The following is an 18,419-nucleotide window of genomic DNA, read 5'->3' as shown; positions in this document are numbered from 1 at the left end:
TTTCTTTATCACCACTCTGTAAACTGAACATCACTGGAGAAAGACACTGCCTCACTACATATTCAGTTAGGATGTTGGCCTTGCAATGTACACGTGTGGAGCAAGTTGCATGTACATAACGGTATCTTTTTTAAGATAAGGATACTGTGTGTACTGTCTCTCCCTGCTAATGTGAAAAAATTAACTGCATTCCTAAGATGTTCCTAGTTCCTTTGAAGGCTTATTGGGTGAACCCAGAGGAGACACTGTCAAAGAAGGAATATGTAATAAAAGCAGTGCCATCATACACTTGTTTAAAACACATAGTGCTTGGCAAAGCACTGGAAAGAGGAAGGGAGGATCCTTAGAGGCTCGCTGACAAACTGGCTTCTTGATCCGAGCTTAATGCGCTGTCTCTCGTTCACTTCCCCCGCGCTCTTCTTCTCGTCTCTGCGTGCGCTAAGTGAGAGAGCGAAGTTGAACTCGACATTACATCCCCTAAATAAATGATTAAAAGCCGTCTGGCCGTGGGCTAGCATGGCTTTCTGCTAGTCCCCAGGAGAGAACGGGCCTGATTCTGACTTGAGAGGACTCAGGAAATAATAGAGAAGTGGAGCACATTGAGTTAATGGCCGATCTCAAAGAGGAATGATAAAAAGGCACAAGGATGTGAGAGAGAATGTGAGGGTGAAGAATGTTCTCTCCTGTGGAAATAGTTTGTGTTTGGCAGTGGAATAGCGGTAACTTCAAGGTTGGATAGACTTAAGTGCCCACAAAAGGAAGACTCAAACGTAAAAACTATACACATAGTGTTTATGCCCTGCTCAAGGGACTTGTGTATTGCCCTGCAATATCTGTGGTTGTGATGAACACTATGCCGTGTGTCAGCCATATTGAAGAGCGCCTCATAAAGAACGCAAAACTAACTTTTTTCAAACACAGAACTGGAAAGGTTTGTATTAACAGAGAGAAACAAAACCTTCATTGCCTTCCTGTATTTAACAAAGCAACAAGAATGTCTGTGTCCTAACCTAACCTATCCTAACCACCCTTCCCCACTTCTGATGAGGAGAAAATAGACTGCAAGAGCTTTCGCAGTTAAATCACGCCTGTTCAGCCAACGGTAGCAGGGAGTCTGAAGCATCAAAAAGGCAGGGATTTGGCTCAAATGAAGGCCTTAGGATTTGTACAACCTGCACTTCATTCAGTCCAGCTCGGCCGGCTCTGACTAGCAGGGGAACTGGGCTGACTTGGTGGATAATGGAACGTCACCTTTCTGAGCAGCGCCTAGACGAAGAAGACTATTACTCTGGCTAATTCCTACATGGAGGAGTGCGCTTCTACTGTCTGCTTCTGCTACAAAAAAATTAGAACATTAACGAGTACAATGTGCAGCCTTCAGTCTTAAGAACTCCTTAAGATGTGCCTGCATCGCTCCAAAACAATCAGTACATCCAGAAGACAACAACATACTGGAGCCCTTGATCAATCTCTCGTGGAGTATATTTCATAACAACAAAGCATGAGGGGACATATGGCTCCTTAAAGGCAACTAATCTCAACTGTAATGAATTGATGTGCTGGGGGAAAAAAAGAGGAGGAGGACTGGGAATACAAAGGCGGGAGATTTAGCGATACAGTGGTGTCAATTTGCAGCAGCCTGTTATCTGCCATCTATCCACACCCATTCATCATCTATGTTCAATAAGCTGCTCAGTGCTGTCTGAGGATGGAGAGATATAGTAAACGTCGATAAGGGGCTTTCCTCCCCGTAGGACAGAATCACAACAAGAAAACTTCAGCTGGTGTTAGGAGAATGAGTCATCCCTGCAGAGGGTGCCCAAGGTGTACAGCATACATAACAGGTTTAGGTTGGTTTCTCACATTGACCAAGCCTGAATAAAATCTAATGTTTAAATTACCCAGTATACTTTCCAGTGATCGGGCATAATATTATGACCACCTTCCTAATATCGTGAAGCTCTCCTTTAAGCCTCCAAAACAGTCGTGACTCATCACAGAATGGACATCATTGCTATGGGGTGGGGGTGTTTGGCCTGGTCTAGGTGGGTAGTACATGTCTAAGTAACGTCCACATTAAAGCCAGGTCCAAACATTTCCAAGCCGAACACTGTATTGTACAAGATGGTCAGTTTTGTGTCCTTCTCCTGACAGTGGTCATTATATTGTATCTAATAGGCGTAAGTCCCAGTGATACAGGCTAGCTTTTTTTCTGCCATGGCCACCACCTGATAAGATTGCTGCAATTGCTGTATAATATACAGTAACATATCCCTAGCCTCCCTAGCTCTATGTCCGTCCCAGCATCCAGTTCACCCTGGGAAGTTATTGCAATACTCTGAACCTTGATATCAAATACCACCACTGTGTACGTTAACATAATCTTGAAGAAAATATCTACTATTAGATCAAATACTGACTACACAGCTGCACAATTGTCAAAAAACTATTAATAATCAGTACTACTGTATAGACTGAAAACATGGGATTGTTCAAGTTCAAGTAGCTTAAAATTTTAAATATTGTCTAGTCTAAAGAGGCCTTGAGAGAGGCAACAAATGAATCCTATGACAAGGTTCCCAGTCCCTCCTACACTCAAGCAGAATTTAGATTTGCATGTCTCAGTCTGAACATAGTGGGAGGGAGGCTGTCGGTCCTTTGGCTTGAGACAACAGGCCCTGTCAGATCACCACCTGGTCATGCATATTGGAGCGAGTCACTTCTTTACTGATGCAGAAAACACATACATGCGCACACACAGATTCACACACACACATACATACACACACACACACAAGCTCAGTCTCTGTCTGACCCCTGCGCAGTGACTAACAGGATTTCACTCCCGAGACATGCCAGCAATCATTACATGGCTCTTACACAATTAATCCCCTCGCAAAGATCGGCTGGCTAACCTTGGGTCGTCCAATTTCCCATCAGTCCCGTCTGTTTCTACCACCTGCCCTCTCAGCGGCTCTCCGGAGCAAAGAATCACACGGTAAAGTTCAAATGATAATAAGAAAGATAGAAAGAGCGTGTGAGAATGCCGTGCACCAGAAGGAAGGACGATGAACTATGACCATGTGATCCAAACATCCAGCCAAAACAAGGTTTGTTTGTGGGATCAAGCAGAGGCAGAAGGGAAGTCAAGTAAAGGAAGGGGAACTAGAGAAGCTGACAATGCGTGGCAAAGGCCCAAAACAGCCTGCTGTCCCAGGATAAAAAAAAGGAGAAGGGGGGCACTCAGTCACATCCAAGGCCAGCCAGGCAGACCTCATCTCTGTTATAGCCGGGGCAGAGGTCCCAACTCTCTGGAATAGTTGGAAATCCAACTGATTGGCCTTAGACTGTGCGGTTGTGATCTTTGTGTGAAAATTTGAGCATTTAAGTGCATGCTTCGCTTCTAGAAATACTCAACAGTTTAAAGTGGCAAAGCACACACAAATAACTAAAAAGAGAGGGCCAGAGTCCTAATGATGTAGCCGGGAATGATGGGACCTTAATCTCTCTTGCTCTGGTGACTGATCCTGGGCCAAATCTGGGTTTCCCTCCCTCTCTCATCTCTTTCACGCTTGGTCGCTTGGTTTCAGACACCACCATCATTTCCCACCCAAGGCCAGCTTTCTCCACCTCTTCCCAGAAGCACCCTCCGTCGATGTGCCCTTTTGTTCCTTAGCACCAGCGCCTAGAGACAGGATAAAACCGGGACGCTTGACAAACTCAGACCTGATTGTTTCTTGACAGGGCACTGCGGACCATATTTTCCCACTCCAACAACTATCTAGTGACAGATGGAAAACCCAGCATGACCCCTGGCAACGTGACACCACCTTAATCTCTGGAAAGGCTGCTATTTCCATGAAAACGGACCAAGAGATGTTTTGAAACCTTGGATAATTTCAAACATGTGCCATCAATTATACACCGACATTCAGACACACTTTCACACACAGAGTCACATACCACATATGCTTTCCCCGTAATTCATAGCCGGGAGTCAAATTAGGAGTCAAACATCCAGAAAGTCACAGTAAACATGGAATTCGTGGCAGCATTCAGCAACTCGGGCAGCAGGGAGGTAAAGAAGTGCAGATCTTTAGTAAGTAGCAGAACAGCCAATGAGAGGGAGGAGGACAATAAATACAAACAAACGGGAGAGAAACCGCTTTGAGCCTGCAGAATCGAAAACAATGAGTATCAGAGAGAGGTCGGCGCTCACAGCCAGGGGTTTGATTATTTGGACAACGGGTGCAACCAGAAAAAGAAGAATTCGGCAATGTAGAGTCAGATTATAGTTAGCCTGCCGCAGTCAACGGGCAGTGGGCGGGATGTGCTGCTTGGGTGGGTATGCTTCGACGGCGTATCTCTGGTTTCCCGGAGGGTGGCTTGTTTGCACCCCTCCTCTCAGCTCCTGGATCACTGTCAGCACGACTCTGTCAGAGGATGGTGACTGGGGGGGGGGTCTGCGGAGGAGGCTGTGAGACAGGCTTTGCCAGAAGCTCAGTTCATGTGAGGTCTATTGGAGATTTAGGAACTTGGAAAGGGGACATATGTTTCACTTCCTGTGCACTACCAGCGCAACACTTACTGTCCTCCCGGCACCCTTTCTCCAAAAACTGTCTGCATGCACTGCCACAGGGTCTCTCATTTAAGAGTAATTTGCCCCCCTTTCTTGCCGTCTCTCTTGTGTAGAAAACAGTAACGCCTGAGGCAGTTAAAGCGGAGGACCGCTAACAGGCTTAGCTCCATTCTCTCACTGTTTTAGGAAGGATACTAAATGTCCTCCTCTGGGACTGTGGGGATGGGGTTTGTGACGTGTAGGGGGGGTCCTCTACATGAAGAGGCCAAGAGGTCAACAAAACAGTGCCATATTTCTTGAACTCCAAGGCAGATCCTATAAAGCTGTTGGTAAGAAGTCTGCGCTGATTCACTTCAAAATAGTAAAAAAAACTCTAACCCAAGATGTGACTGTTTTCTCTCAAATGCATTCTGTAGTTAGGACATTTTGGAGAAATTAAACCACTTGTCATGTGGACAGAAAACCCCATAGCCCTCCGATGGAGTCTTGCACCCTGAGGCGCCTCCACTGTCGCCTAAACCGTACACTGAAAAACTGCACACATAAGATACCACCTAGCAGAGCTAATACAGTCCATCACACTAACTGCGACTAGTTTTCAAATATGCACTCGGTCAAACGTGATTAGTGCCCCTCTGGGGATATTTTTTACGGCCCCGTGCCAACCGTCTGGTAAAGAATTGGGCTCATTTTATGAGCAACAGCACAGCGTCGCAGCTGGAGGCGGAGGACAAGCCGTAGGAGGTGGTCGACGGGGAAATCCCTGCCAATTTACTATTAACCTTCTATGGGTCAAGCAATAAGTTGAGGCTGGACGTATACGTGTCTTATAAAGGAGCCATTGTGCTGCTGGATAAATCGATCCGGAGGCCTGAGCTCAGACCTAGTGACTTTATTTACTATTTTCTCTCTGTCAGATGAAAAGGAATGTTATGCCCGATACACTGCCCTTCGCTTGTAGGGTACTGCATGTATATACATGTGTGTGTAGTAGGTGTACAATTTTTTAAATGGATTGACAGTGGTAGAAACTGTAACAATGGCACAAGATGAAATCAGTGAACGTATGGCATTTTTGTCTGATCATCACCATATACTGCGTATCCAGACTGTTGGTGTCTTCATCGATTAACAGACTTGGAACAGTCTTCAATACAAACAAACAGTCCCTCGAGTGCGAGCAGTTTAGAGCCGGAGCTTACTGTTAAACACAAACAGATCTGAAATCTCTGGGTCAACCAGAGTCCACAGACATGATGCCCTCCACATCACTCCAAAACAAAGACAGCCTTCCCTCTCAACTCACAGTGGTGGAAGTAAAAAAAATCCCTGAGTCTACACAAAGACCATCTTTCATGACAAGGCTCATAAACATAGCGATAAACTCGAGCGCGAGCGAGGGAAAGGCAAGTCTGCAAAACCTGCATGTAATGTATTCCCGCGCCTCTGGAGGAGGTAAACAGGGCCAAATTGAATCTAAACAGGATCTGTATTGCTTTTCTACAGATGACATTGTGTTGCAGTTAAGATTTTTAATCAGAGATTAATAGCCACAAAAAACACAGCAGCTCATTTACAAGCTAATGGAAACAAGTCTACCTGATTTTCGCTGAATATTGAATAGGGAGAAAATGCAGAGACAATAGACAAGGCACTCATCCTGGTGCTGAGGGACTGTGTGCGTTTGTGTGCGCGCGTCTTTGAGGCTGAGCGAGCAAAAGAGTCTCTTAAGTTCACTTTCAAAGCTGCAAGCTGATCATGAATATTTAAAACGAGGCAGATATCTGAAATATACTTATTGGTAGTGTGCCGTTTTTGCATGCTAAATTAGCAAAATTCAGCAACAGCCATGATTTAAAAATGTCTTTGAAGCTCTGGATCACTCGCTGTGAAGTGTGGCCTTCACTGCAAACATTTGTTGGATGGATTAAAAATATCAGAAAAACTACATTTTCATGTGATCAGGAAGCACTCCAGAGAGTATACTGTATACCAGGAACGCAGAGTAAAACCTTCCGGACGGAGAAAAACCAAAAGGGTGGGGGCCGCCTATAGCTGCAAAGGCTGGATGGGAGTGTGAGTGAGTGGGTGTGATTGGAGGGGTATTTTTTTAGGGGGGGTTGCTGGGTGGGGTAACTTTGAATTTCCCTCTAATAGAGTTGTTCCCAAGCTCCGAAGAGCTCCCCAAGGTGCTGGATATGAAAGCCTGTTTCGTTCTGCCAATAAAATGTTAGCACTTCTCAAATTTTATTTCTGTATCATGCAGTATTCATGCTCTGGGTCTATGTTGTGTTGCTCTGCAGGTGGTTGGGAGGAAGAGGAGGATGCAGATGAAATATGGATTATCTCCTCTCAGTGTCTGGCTAAGCCCCACTTTGCTGGCACCGCTGCTTTTCAATGTAGCTCCCCTCCCACTCAGCCAAGCAGCTGCAGGCCTATCATCTGGCTGCTAACCCCCTCCTCCCGCCCAGCCTTTAATCAACCGAACACACACGCACACGCGCTAACATCTCTATCCATCCACCCCCCCCACCCCCCCATGATGAAACAACCCCCATCCGTATCATCTGCTGCTGTTCTTTGGTTACTGTGTAACAGGAAATGCTGACTTCTGAAGAATTAGGTATCCAGTAAACAGGATCTTGACCCAAAATAGCCATTAGCTGGGAGAGGAGTGAAGACAGCCCCCCCCCTCAAACTACAAACAGTCCTATTAAGAGATAGGTCAGGGTACTTTGGATGACAGATATCATCCCAACTCTGGTGAAGACATGACTCCCCACAGGAAGGAAATTTCAACCCAACCCTTCATAGCCCAGTGGGACACTGGCCATGGCTGCTCCTAATCCTGAACCTGACCTCACAGAGTCCCTTGCTTAGGCTATAGATTACCCATCCCCACTCATCCTACACACTGTTGACGTGCGGGGATACTGCATTCCTCATACCATTATGCAACAAACACTCGGGAAACACAACAAAACTACAAGCCAACAGCAAACTTACTGTCTAAACTGTACATAAACATGTATTAGGATTTACAGGCCAACTAACAGGATGTGCTGTTCTTATGTATTATTTTAATTATGGATCTACACAGGTTTTTGTACAGAGAGAGGGAATATCACCAACACAGCAGATGATTTATCTCCCTGGATGTAAGACATTACTTGTGATGATGACATAAAAGATTTACAAAAATACTAAAGTGGTAATCAACTGAAATTATCCTTTAAGAGATAAAGAGCGTTATTCAAACTACTTCCTTGTCAGTATTCTGTCATCAAAGGGCTCAAGAAGATAAAGCAGAAGAGGCAAACAAAGAGACATTTTTCAAACTTCAGTCATGTCCGATGTGCATTTAGATCCATGCTTGGAACTCGAAGCTGCGTTGCGTTAACTCAGTATCATAAATGGGAGGTCCTTCAGTACATTCTGTGTCGACCAAGTGTCCACGCCGCCCGTGGGAGGACAGCGGAAAGTGATAGACATGATTGCTATTATCAGTCACGCATACACCAACACCACTGGGGCTAATTTGGAGTGAGTAATGAAAATGTTAAACAGTTGCTCGTTTTCTTGGGCACCACCTGCAAGCCGCTTAAGGACCTTCGGGGATCTCCAGACTCCACTTTGTTATAGACCGGGAACACGAGTATTTTAACCCAGGGGAGGATGGGTAATCTAAAAGCAATTACACAAAGAACAACAGCCATCATCGGACACTTGAGTGAGTGGTGCTTCGGGGCTAGCCCGTAACCCTAAGAAGAGACAGAAACAACAGCTGATCGAGCCACCGCGCCTCCCTGTCTACAGCTCTGATTGTCGGGAACACTGAGATGTTTGTGTATTTTTGTCTCTGTCAGACAGAGGATGTCCGGTGAGCGCCAGCCATCTGATTACACCACGATTCTGATGCCGTGCAGCCACTCAAATCAGTTTAGCGCCATTTACCTCTCTTAATTGACCAGAATATAGGTACTTTCCAGAATATGTGACCAGGGCCGTTTGGCAAATCTGATGAAACCAGAAACCAGGATGCAGTTTATGACCTGCTCTAGTGTACTTGCGGTTGGAGACATTAGATTATTCAAGGCCAATTATTTTAAATCAAACTTAAAGTAACATTCAGAGTAGCTAAGTTTTTTTTTTATAAAATGCAATGAGCACTCATTTAAAATACTGTCAATATGAACAGTTACAATGCTATGTAAACAAGCTAGAAGAACTAATGTCAGCAGAGTGGGAGCGGAACATGTCCTTAACTCATGAGTTATTTTATTGTAATAGTAAGTGGTGCATTGCTGGCGCAGCATTTGGAGCAATGTGGACAAACTCTACACAGATGGGAAGGAAACAAGGGTACTCGTTTCTTTCCTGCTGTCTGCCCACTGAGGAATTCAACCCCGCCCTGGTAGCTGGGCGTCACGGAGAAAGAAGAGGCTCGCTGGTACAGTTCTGCAGGAATTATACAAGACTGGTGTTCTGTTATTCGAATTCAGCTTTTTAAGCCTGGGAGAACCTAAAGAGGAGGACTATAATTAGATTATCATAAATCCCAGCTGTCAGTGTAAACTAGTGATGTTCTGGAGGAATATGATGCAGCGAGCTGTTGGACTGACGACTGCAGTCGCAATTTAGGGAAGGCAAAGCCAAATCTCCACAGAAATTCAGTCTGCTATCAACCCAGTTCATGCAAAACCCAAAGCCTGAATTTAGAAAGTGTTCAGAGCTGTGTGCATGCGTCTGTGAGTTAGTGTGTGTCCCAACCCACTGCGAGAGCCTCGACAAACATGCCGATTCTCTTGTAAGAAAGAAAACTTTAATGAGCATCCTCTACACATTTTCGGCGTCGCCAGGGCAGAGGTGCAGCGAGGCCGCCCCATCTGGGAGGTTACCTCTGCTATTACCTTTGCACCAGCTGGCAGGAGCTGCTTTGTGTGCGTGTAAATGTCTTGGGCCGCCAGAGGCCCATGAGCTAGCCCACACAGAGAGAGTGGGGTCCACTCGAGGGGGAGCGGGCCTCTGTCTGAGGGCTTAAAATAGAGCGGAGGGGTGTGAGATGACTACAGCCAGGCCGACAGTGTGGAGAGCTTTCTGTGAGGGTGTGTATGTGTGCGCCTTCGACAACTCTCACTGCCGCGCAATGAGTTCCGCAGCGCGTTAGTGGAGCCCAAAAATAACACACTACAATCTTTGGTCTACATCCAGATCTTTGCACGTACTGCACCAACCCAGGTGCGTCGTCTCGCTGTGGCTCTTATATCGTAAAGTCCTTTACGGTCGGAAAAACTTCCCAGAAGACATTTACAAAAGCGGACACTAAAGACATCTAATAAAGCACAGTCGTGAAACTGTTTAAGGTGTGTTGGGAACTGCTTAAAGGCAGGTTTCACTGACTCTTTAAGCTGCCGAGTAAAATCACACCACTGTGGAATAATTTGCAGAGTGACACATCGTTTTTTTTATGATTATTATGATAATCTGTGATCCCAAGCTGTGGTCACAGAGGAACGTCATGCGTATGGAGGCTGACTGGCCATTATCTAATTTTTAATGAAAGTCTAAATGTATGGGCTAACGCACTAATGCACTCTCAGACATGATGTTTCTGTCAGCGGTAGCCAAACAGCAGGACATTGAACACACACAGCTGTGCACCCAAGCACATCACAAAAGAAACTCACACGTTCTACTGCAACAGTACTTTTATTTGCGAGCATGAAAAAAAGTGCACTGGACTGTGACAGCATTCCCCAATAATCCTCCATGAGAAAGACCTGTAAGAAGCCAGCTTTGGTAAAAAAAAAAAAAAAAGAAAAAAAAAGAAGAAGCAGCCGCACAATCGCAAGCAAATCGTTCTCTGGGAAAATGCAATATAACCACGGGGCTTTTTGTCAGCTTTACACTGCTAGAAAAGAGGCAGATATGCACGTTTTCTCAAAAGGCCCCAGTCAGCTTTTCACAAAGGATTGCAGAGGTTACAAAAGCACTGCAAAAGGAACTGACTTGGAGGGTTTGACTGACACAACAGCATTAACTACAGTAAATGCTAACATCCTGTGCTTTTGTGGCCTTAGCATTGTCCTCTTCCTTTTCGCCTCAGCAGGAATGTGAGCATTCATACGCAACGGTGGGCTGAGGCATATTACAAACCATCTAGGAAACTGACCCCCGCCCCCCAGTCATAACATTATAACCACCTTCCTAATATTGTCTAAGTCTCTCCTGTGGTATCTGGCAACAGAATGCCCTTAGTGGGAGGCCTTTGGGTGCTAGTGGTGGAGGGGAGGGCCTCTGTGGACCATCACAGATACTTGGTCAGGACCTTGGTCAGATCAACACCTTGTGCTGTTCTTCATGATTTTTTCCTAAAGAGTTGTTCCCAAAGTGTTTTTTGTATGTGTGTGTCAGGCTGCATCCTCGTTGCTGCCATCAAGGAGTGTTGTTGTTATGGGGCGGGGGCGTCTGGTCTGGTCTAGGTGGGTGGCACATGTCTAGTAGGTAACATCCACATGAACGCCAGGTCCCAAAGTTTCCCAGTAGAACGCGGGATTGTCACAAGATGGTCAATGTGATTTATTACTCCTGTCAGTGTCTGGTGTATTGCACTGTTGAGGTGACAATCATACATTGTGCGCTTGAAAAGCTAAATGAATGAAGCACAGACACATTAATAATAGGGTATTTCCGACTGTATATTAATGTTAGCAGCACATACAAAGACAAACCAATTTAGTGGAAAACAGTCAACCGTCTTATTAAAATCCTGTTCTGTGAATAGATGCCAGCAGCTAATTAAAGATCTCTGAGTGGAGGGAGGTTTATTTCTTGCAATGCTGAATATTTTCCACCCATCTCTTGGCAATTTCTGCAGATCATGGCACAAAAAAAAAAAAAAAAATTCTCGTACTGATCGTATTAGTTCATTTTGACCCCAAAACCTGTTTCAATGTCTTTACTTGAAGTCTAAAATAGCTCCACTGGTCAAACTGGCCTTCACCTTTTTTTAGATATTAGTGAGATCTTGTCTAAACATGGTAACACATGCAAGGGTGGGTTTGCCTATCTGTACTGACTCAACATCTGACTCCTCTGTGATGAATCAGCTCTGACATGCTGGCAGAACTTTAATCAGAATGAGCTTGTGTTTGACAGTCCGGTTTGGCGCACACAGAGAGACAATCCTGATTCTAAAAGGGACTCACAACATTTCCTCTATCTGAGACATCCCCAGATTTCACTGCAATTACTCAGAGCTTCTGCATACTGTCCAGGCTGTAAGCACCTGAGCGCCACCCTGTCACTAAATATAGCAGCAGCTGTGAGGCCGGACCCCGTGCCATAACATTTTCAGGAAATAAATAAAGATATATAACAATTGTTTCACTTCTAATCCAGGACTCTAAATGCACCCTCATTTCATTAGGCTGAAATCCTGACTGAGACAAACAGAGACAAGACAGAGTCGTAAGTATTGCATGCCAGAGAGCTGTTAGATAGATAGCAGCCAGGCACCATCCAGTAACAAAATGAACACTCAATCTTATTTGGGATCCCTGGAAGCACTGAGGTTGTGTTTTTCTCTTCAATCACAGCAGCTTCCTATCTAGACACTGAACTGCTGTGAACAGATCAACTGTTTGCTGGAATGCCCGAGTCATGGTGAATATTTCTTATGAAGCCTATTGTTGTCTGCCCCACTGGGGTCTCAGCAAATGGCCCAATGAGGGAGAAAACGCTAGAGTGGATACCACAGACCAAAGTCCATTAGTCCTCTGGCCTCAGGAAGAAACTAGGCAATATCTCAAAACAACCGAAAAAAAACTTTTTCCGGCAAGTGACGTAGCGAACAAAGACTGAAGAAGGATGATATCTGAAGACTTCGGCTCAACCTGAGGAATGTATCAAATGGGGCATGGCCTGTTCTACATTATGGCAAAGAGAAACTGTGCAAAACCACAAATGATTCTTCACAGCCTGGGAAAAGAAAATGATGACTCTATGTTTACGCATAACTTATTGTGTTGTGTAATGAGTGGCCAATGGCCCCCCCACCCTAAAGCCTCAAAAACACAACCCTGAGAAACATTTCTACAAGATGTGATGCCCACACAAATAACAACATTTCACAGTGGTGTTTACATCACAATGTGTCATTTTAATGAGTAGAAGCCCAAAGATTAAAATGCTAGATTAACCACATATGCACATGTAATGACAACAAAAAATACCACTGAAATTTGTGTTACCAAGAAAAGCTTAAAACAAGCAAAATCAAGTTAAAAATGATGACTAATGGAAGCCATTGTTCTGACTCCATTTCACTTCATTTAAAATCTCCTATCACCACCTGGGTTAAGAAAAGCCAGAGGAGAGATGAGGGCACCAGTTAGTCTGGGAAGCAGACAGCCTTGAAGCACCAGCAGCCATTTAGCAAGTAGCAAAGGACCGACCTCCCTGAACAACAGCAAAGCTTCTGAAAAGCTTCGCTGGCCTGCAGTGCATGGCACCACAGGAACAAAGCGATGATATCTGGCAGATAAGTCCTTTACCTGGCCAGAGAAGAAACCAAGACATTGAGCAAGACCACAAATCATAAACTCTTGCAGCAATCCCAACTCCGATTTGTCTCCCAAGGGTCCACACAGAGCAATGACTTCCACCTCTTGATGGCTACAGAATGAAATAGACACGAAACATGAAGGAGGGCTGAAAGCCGCTCTAACTGCATACATAATGATTACAACCCTACTGCCAACAACCCAGATGCATTAGAGTTCCCATATGTATGCATGTGAGTGTTTCAAACTCAGCGTGCGACAGGGGTGCTACAAATGCCACATTCATGCTGCACACCAAAAGAGAAGCCACGTGGTGAGCGGACTGCTATTTTCTCCTGAAAAACAAGGGCTTCGGATTCCTAACATGTTGCGGAGATTAGAGAGCAATCCTGTGGAATTCCAAGTCCCATATGGTGACAAGGTGCTCACATATCCCCTATTAGAGGTTTGTTTTCCTTGCCAGGAGTTTCCGCACTTGTTCTAGGGCCAAAATAAAGATTAAGCAACACAGAGGAGCAAAGTGAAATAAATGTGTGTGGCTTGAATGGTTAAACCCTCACTCGTTGGCAGCCTCGGCTAGGCCCCGGACAAGCCTAATAGTTAGAGGAGGATGGAAAGGGGAAGGGCAAGGGGCCTGTTGCACGGATCATGACTCATTTGAGGTATTAGACCACTGTTGTCCCAGTTTACCAAATCACTTCTATAGACTTGCGGGACAACACACAATGAGTCAGCCTTTGGGTGCTTTCAACAGAATGACTGTGACATTCCCGGTTCTGTCCATAATGGTTCCAGGGAATGTGGAATAAGCTCCTATTATGCTAATCTCAGGAGTGTTACGGGAAAAGCCCCACAATGACTGAAATCTATAGAGGACCTTTTACCTGTGTACGTGCTCAGCGATGTCGAAGGGGATTAGCGCCTAAGATGCTGCTTTGCTAGAGTACAGAGGCATCTGTAAAAGCATCAACAAAACAAACTCCCCCATTGAGACTTTTCTGGAGTAACATCAAAAAAGATTCTCTACTTGAATTAGGCTGTCACAGTCTGAGAAAATTAATCTCTGTAACTGTTGGAGTGCATGGCTGTCACATTTTATCACACCCATTGTTTTGCCAGCTTGGCGACACCCACAGCAGATATAAACATAAAACGTCATCCCTGCCGGATCCCATCCTGACATCAGACAACTTGAAAGGAGTCTTGAAAGAAAGATAATTTCTTCAGGCCACATCCTTCTGAGTGACATCACCAAAAACCAAAGCGTTTTTTTGTTTTTGCATGATTCAGGCTGCCCTGCTTGTGCAAGCTGGGATGTTAGAGAGAAAAGAAAACGCTGTCTGATTGGAACTCCAACAGCCCCATTAGAGAGGCACGTTCCAGAGGCATGCAGCAATTAAGGAAGCTCTGCCTGCCAGGGAGGAGTGAAACATCCATGAGCAGCTAAATGCTCATCCTTCAAAAAGGAGCCAAGCTGAAACCTCAAGCCAAAAGATGTAACTTGTAGAGAGAAAAAATATCGGTCTGCCTGCTGCATGTTTACAGTGGCTTCATTATGAAGCATGTTAATATGCAAGCATGGACTGTATAAAGATGGATGACAGCACAGCAGAAAGAAGAGCTCTCCCTGGTGACTGTCTGCATTATGGAGCTCCACCTCCTCCTCGTTAGCGGATGTGAGTTAAAACTAAACACCAAAAAACACATTTAACAATGGTTTCTGTCATTTTAGGGAGCTAATATAATGCGGTTGTGTATTCAAGTATCCATTTTTTACTAATGAGTTTCGTTTTAGTTGCATTTGAAAAAGGATGTGACATCATGATGACTATAAGTTAACAACCAACCGGAGCGTTCGTATAGGTCCGTGAGGGTTTAAAAAAAAAAAAAAAAAAGGTAGAGTGTATAATCCAACATTTCTTTGTAAGTGGTGGAGGTATGGTTTAGTGCAGAATTAATTCATAGAAAACGCGGGTGAGTCTGGTGAAAGTGTGGTCATTGATAACGTAGCTCCATGTGGCTCCTCTCTCGGACCACGGTGCACATACTTTGGCTCCAAACTCCCAAGATCATGTCTCCCGTGTCCCAGGAAATTAGCGTCAATTTAGTCAATACAAGAGAGTGGGGACGTGTTGTGCATATTTATATACAGTCTATGTATGAAAGTCAACAAGAAATTTCTACTTTACTGAAAAGGCAGTTGCACTTGAACAAGCTGGACCAACTGTGAAAGCAGTGAGAAGAAGTCAAGAACTAGAGTAATGTACATGCGCCTTTTGAACAGCCGTGACACGAAACAGAAGGAATAGATGACCAAGGGAGCATTAATCCAGTGTGCAAGTATCTTATAATGTTTTTGAAGCTTATACGTATATCCACACAGTTGTGTGGATATACGTATGACAGTAAGGTCCGCCTGTGGCAGATTTCTCCTGGCTATGCGTTTCAACCACAGGTCTTTTGTTCTCCTGCTAGCTGGAGCTTCAGCACAAGAGAGGGTGACCCACTTGACAAACTCATTGCACAGTGCTGCTGCTAGCAAAGTTCACAAACCCTGCCAAATAAACACAATACACAGGAATCCATACATAGCAGCCAAGGTCACATTATGTCAGTATACGCACGGAAAAACACAGCCTCACAATAGTAAACATACCAAAGGAGCCTAATTTAAAACTCCATCTTGCAGATTCCTCAGTTTATCTGCAATGGAAAGTCTTCCTCTGCGGCCATACATAAATACTGAAGTTTGACTTTAAAGCAAACCTGTGAGAGACCAGGTGGTGCCATGTTACTCAAACACTCAGGGAGGAAGTCTATTCAAAGCAGAGAGGACTTCACAGCTGTGGTGACAGAGAGGCAGAAGAGCTTGGCCGAGAGGGGAACTTAATTAGGTTTGTTGGAGGGAAAAGACAGGAGAATTGTTTGCCACAGAGACTGGAGTACTGTGCAACAGCAGAAGCTTGTGGCGTTCAAGCTCCAGGGTCGGAGGACTGGAGACATCATGCCAGTCCTGCTGCCTGCAAGCCTCAGATTGCGGAGGGTGGATGGGGCCTGTAATTTCAGATCGGTCTCTGTGCACATGCCCACTGTGATTACAACACCACAACGTGGCAGGGGACACAACAGTCTTCCCTTTGAAGCCAGTCCCGCAGATTTAGTATTCAACACTCAGTTCCTGCTGCGATGACCATATTTCAGAAAGATTGGTTGGAATAATTCAGGACTTTGGAAAATACCGGCAATTTGTCAGCACTAATATAGCAGAACATGAATGTATTTGCATATTCATCACTTGTAGAACTGTAGCACTACAAAGTATTCTGTACTAATGAATTACAGCAATGCACAGTGTTTTTCAATCAATAAAGTGTATTACGATAAAGCTGGTGAAACACTAAAACTAATGCATTTTTCATGTTTCAGCGGGCCACACTTAGTTAATACCAAAGTTGTTTAACTACTCATGCATATAATACATTACATGCACAATCATTTTACATGTCAACATCCTGGATACTGTGGAAAACGATCCCAGACTGTGTTGGACCAGTGAATGAAATGTGGTAATCAATATAAAACTCAATAGTAATGTCGCAGGATGTTGCATGGATGGGATGTGTGGGGATGTGTGTTATTTAATTTGCTGAATCAGTGGGGATTCTTCCACTTGGTTATTTTATTATTGTGCATTGACGTGTATTGTCAGTAGTTCAAAACCTCACAACATGAGCGACATGAGAACATGAAGCATCAAGGAAAGGGGCGCACGGAGCTTGCTCTCCTGTGACTTGTGACTCATCGGTAAGTGATGCTTATGCACTGCACAAGGAGGGCATTGATACGTGTTCTGCTGGCCAGTTACAGACACCAGCAGCTTTAATTAGCACCAGTGTTTCCGGGACATTATGCTTGAAGGGCTGAGGATAAGTGACACATGAAAAACAGTGGAGGTGAGTTACGGCTCAGAGCAGACTGAGCAATGAGTGCTCCCATCTGAGAATTCAAGTCTGGAATGTAGCTGCTCCGTGACCCCAAAAACACTCCCTGTGTTCCCCTGTGGCCTCAACAACAGAGGCTGCAGCTGGCCACTCCTTCACAGGAACTTACTTAACCCCCCCAAACAGCAACACACACGCTACCCACACTCAGATTTAAGAGAGACAGAGTACAAAACAGACGAAGAGTGGGTTTTATTGGATTAAGCCTCTCTTAACTGTACCAGAATATGGTGGAAAGAATTTGGGAACTCAAGGAGGTCTGTGTCAACAGGCCGTGTTTGCTTAACTTTCAGAACTCTGCTGGGTTTAGTGCACTCTTTTCTGCACATCCCAAATCCTCGAAGGTAAAAATGAAAAGAAATCGTACTTCTATACAGCTGCTTTCCAACCATGCTATTAAACTGAACCCCTCTTTGAACCTCTGACCCAAGAAAGCAGCTTGGTAACCAATGGCAACTTTGAAAAAGCCATAGGAAAATAAATAGCCAAGTGAGTATAATGGTGACGGGAGACGAAGGTCCAGCTAGGAAAGCATAGCAATGCAGTGGATACGTTTTAAAGGCAATGCGCGGGCAGCATCCATCCTCTGAGCTGTATTTCTTTCATTCTGCAAAGTCTATACAAGTCTGCCCGAGATATAGCTATTTATGTCACTGCATTCTGGAGACAAGTAAAAGCGCAAATAATGAAGGAAAACATGATGTTCTACTGGCTCAGTAGCTAAAGTACCACCTGACCGTGACTGTCTTTCTGGAACGCCAACACTCTCTGTGTTGATGTGTGTGCATTCTGTTCTCTTTGCTCAACAACCTTTTTACAATTTTAATTCACACTTGTAAGTTGTATTAGTTATAACCCAAGTACCCAAGTTTTTTGTCAACTTTGGAGCTGTTGGGATGAGAGGTCGTCATATTTTGTTTAAAAGAAATTTCCATTTTGCCTTTCTTACAGTCTATTTTCAGTGAGTCCTCATCGGATCTCGGTCATGAAGAAATCAGCCAAAGCTGTAGGCATAATGGAAAATCATAGAAGATAGAAGCTTCTTTGCAGCTGACAGAGAATCAAATGAATAACATTCAATGGGCTCAGCATAACATGCCACCATCAGGCATAACATTATGACCACCTTTCTAATATTGTCTAGGTCTCCCTTGTACCTCCAAAACAGTTGTGACTCATGATCAGAGAATGGACATGGGTCTTCTGAGGGTGTCCTGTGGAGTCTGGAAACAGAATGTCGTTAGAGGGGGTCTACGTGTCTGAGGGGAGGGGCCT

At 44.6% G+C, this 18,419-nt stretch overlaps 1 protein-coding gene across 13 annotated transcripts in view; it reads right to left on the bottom strand.

Annotated features, from left to right (window-relative positions):
• Positions 1–18,419, bottom strand: part of arvcfb (ARVCF delta catenin family member b) — a 190,415-nt gene that overhangs the window by 75,729 nt on the left and 96,267 nt on the right. The window lies entirely within an intron of this gene.

Source organism: Mugil cephalus, chromosome 8 (genome assembly GCF_022458985.1).
Source record: "Mugil cephalus isolate CIBA_MC_2020 chromosome 8, CIBA_Mcephalus_1.1, whole genome shotgun sequence".
Lineage (NCBI taxonomy): Eukaryota > Metazoa > Chordata > Actinopteri > Mugiliformes > Mugilidae > Mugil > Mugil cephalus.
This window is presented reverse-complemented; position numbering and strand designations above follow the sequence as displayed.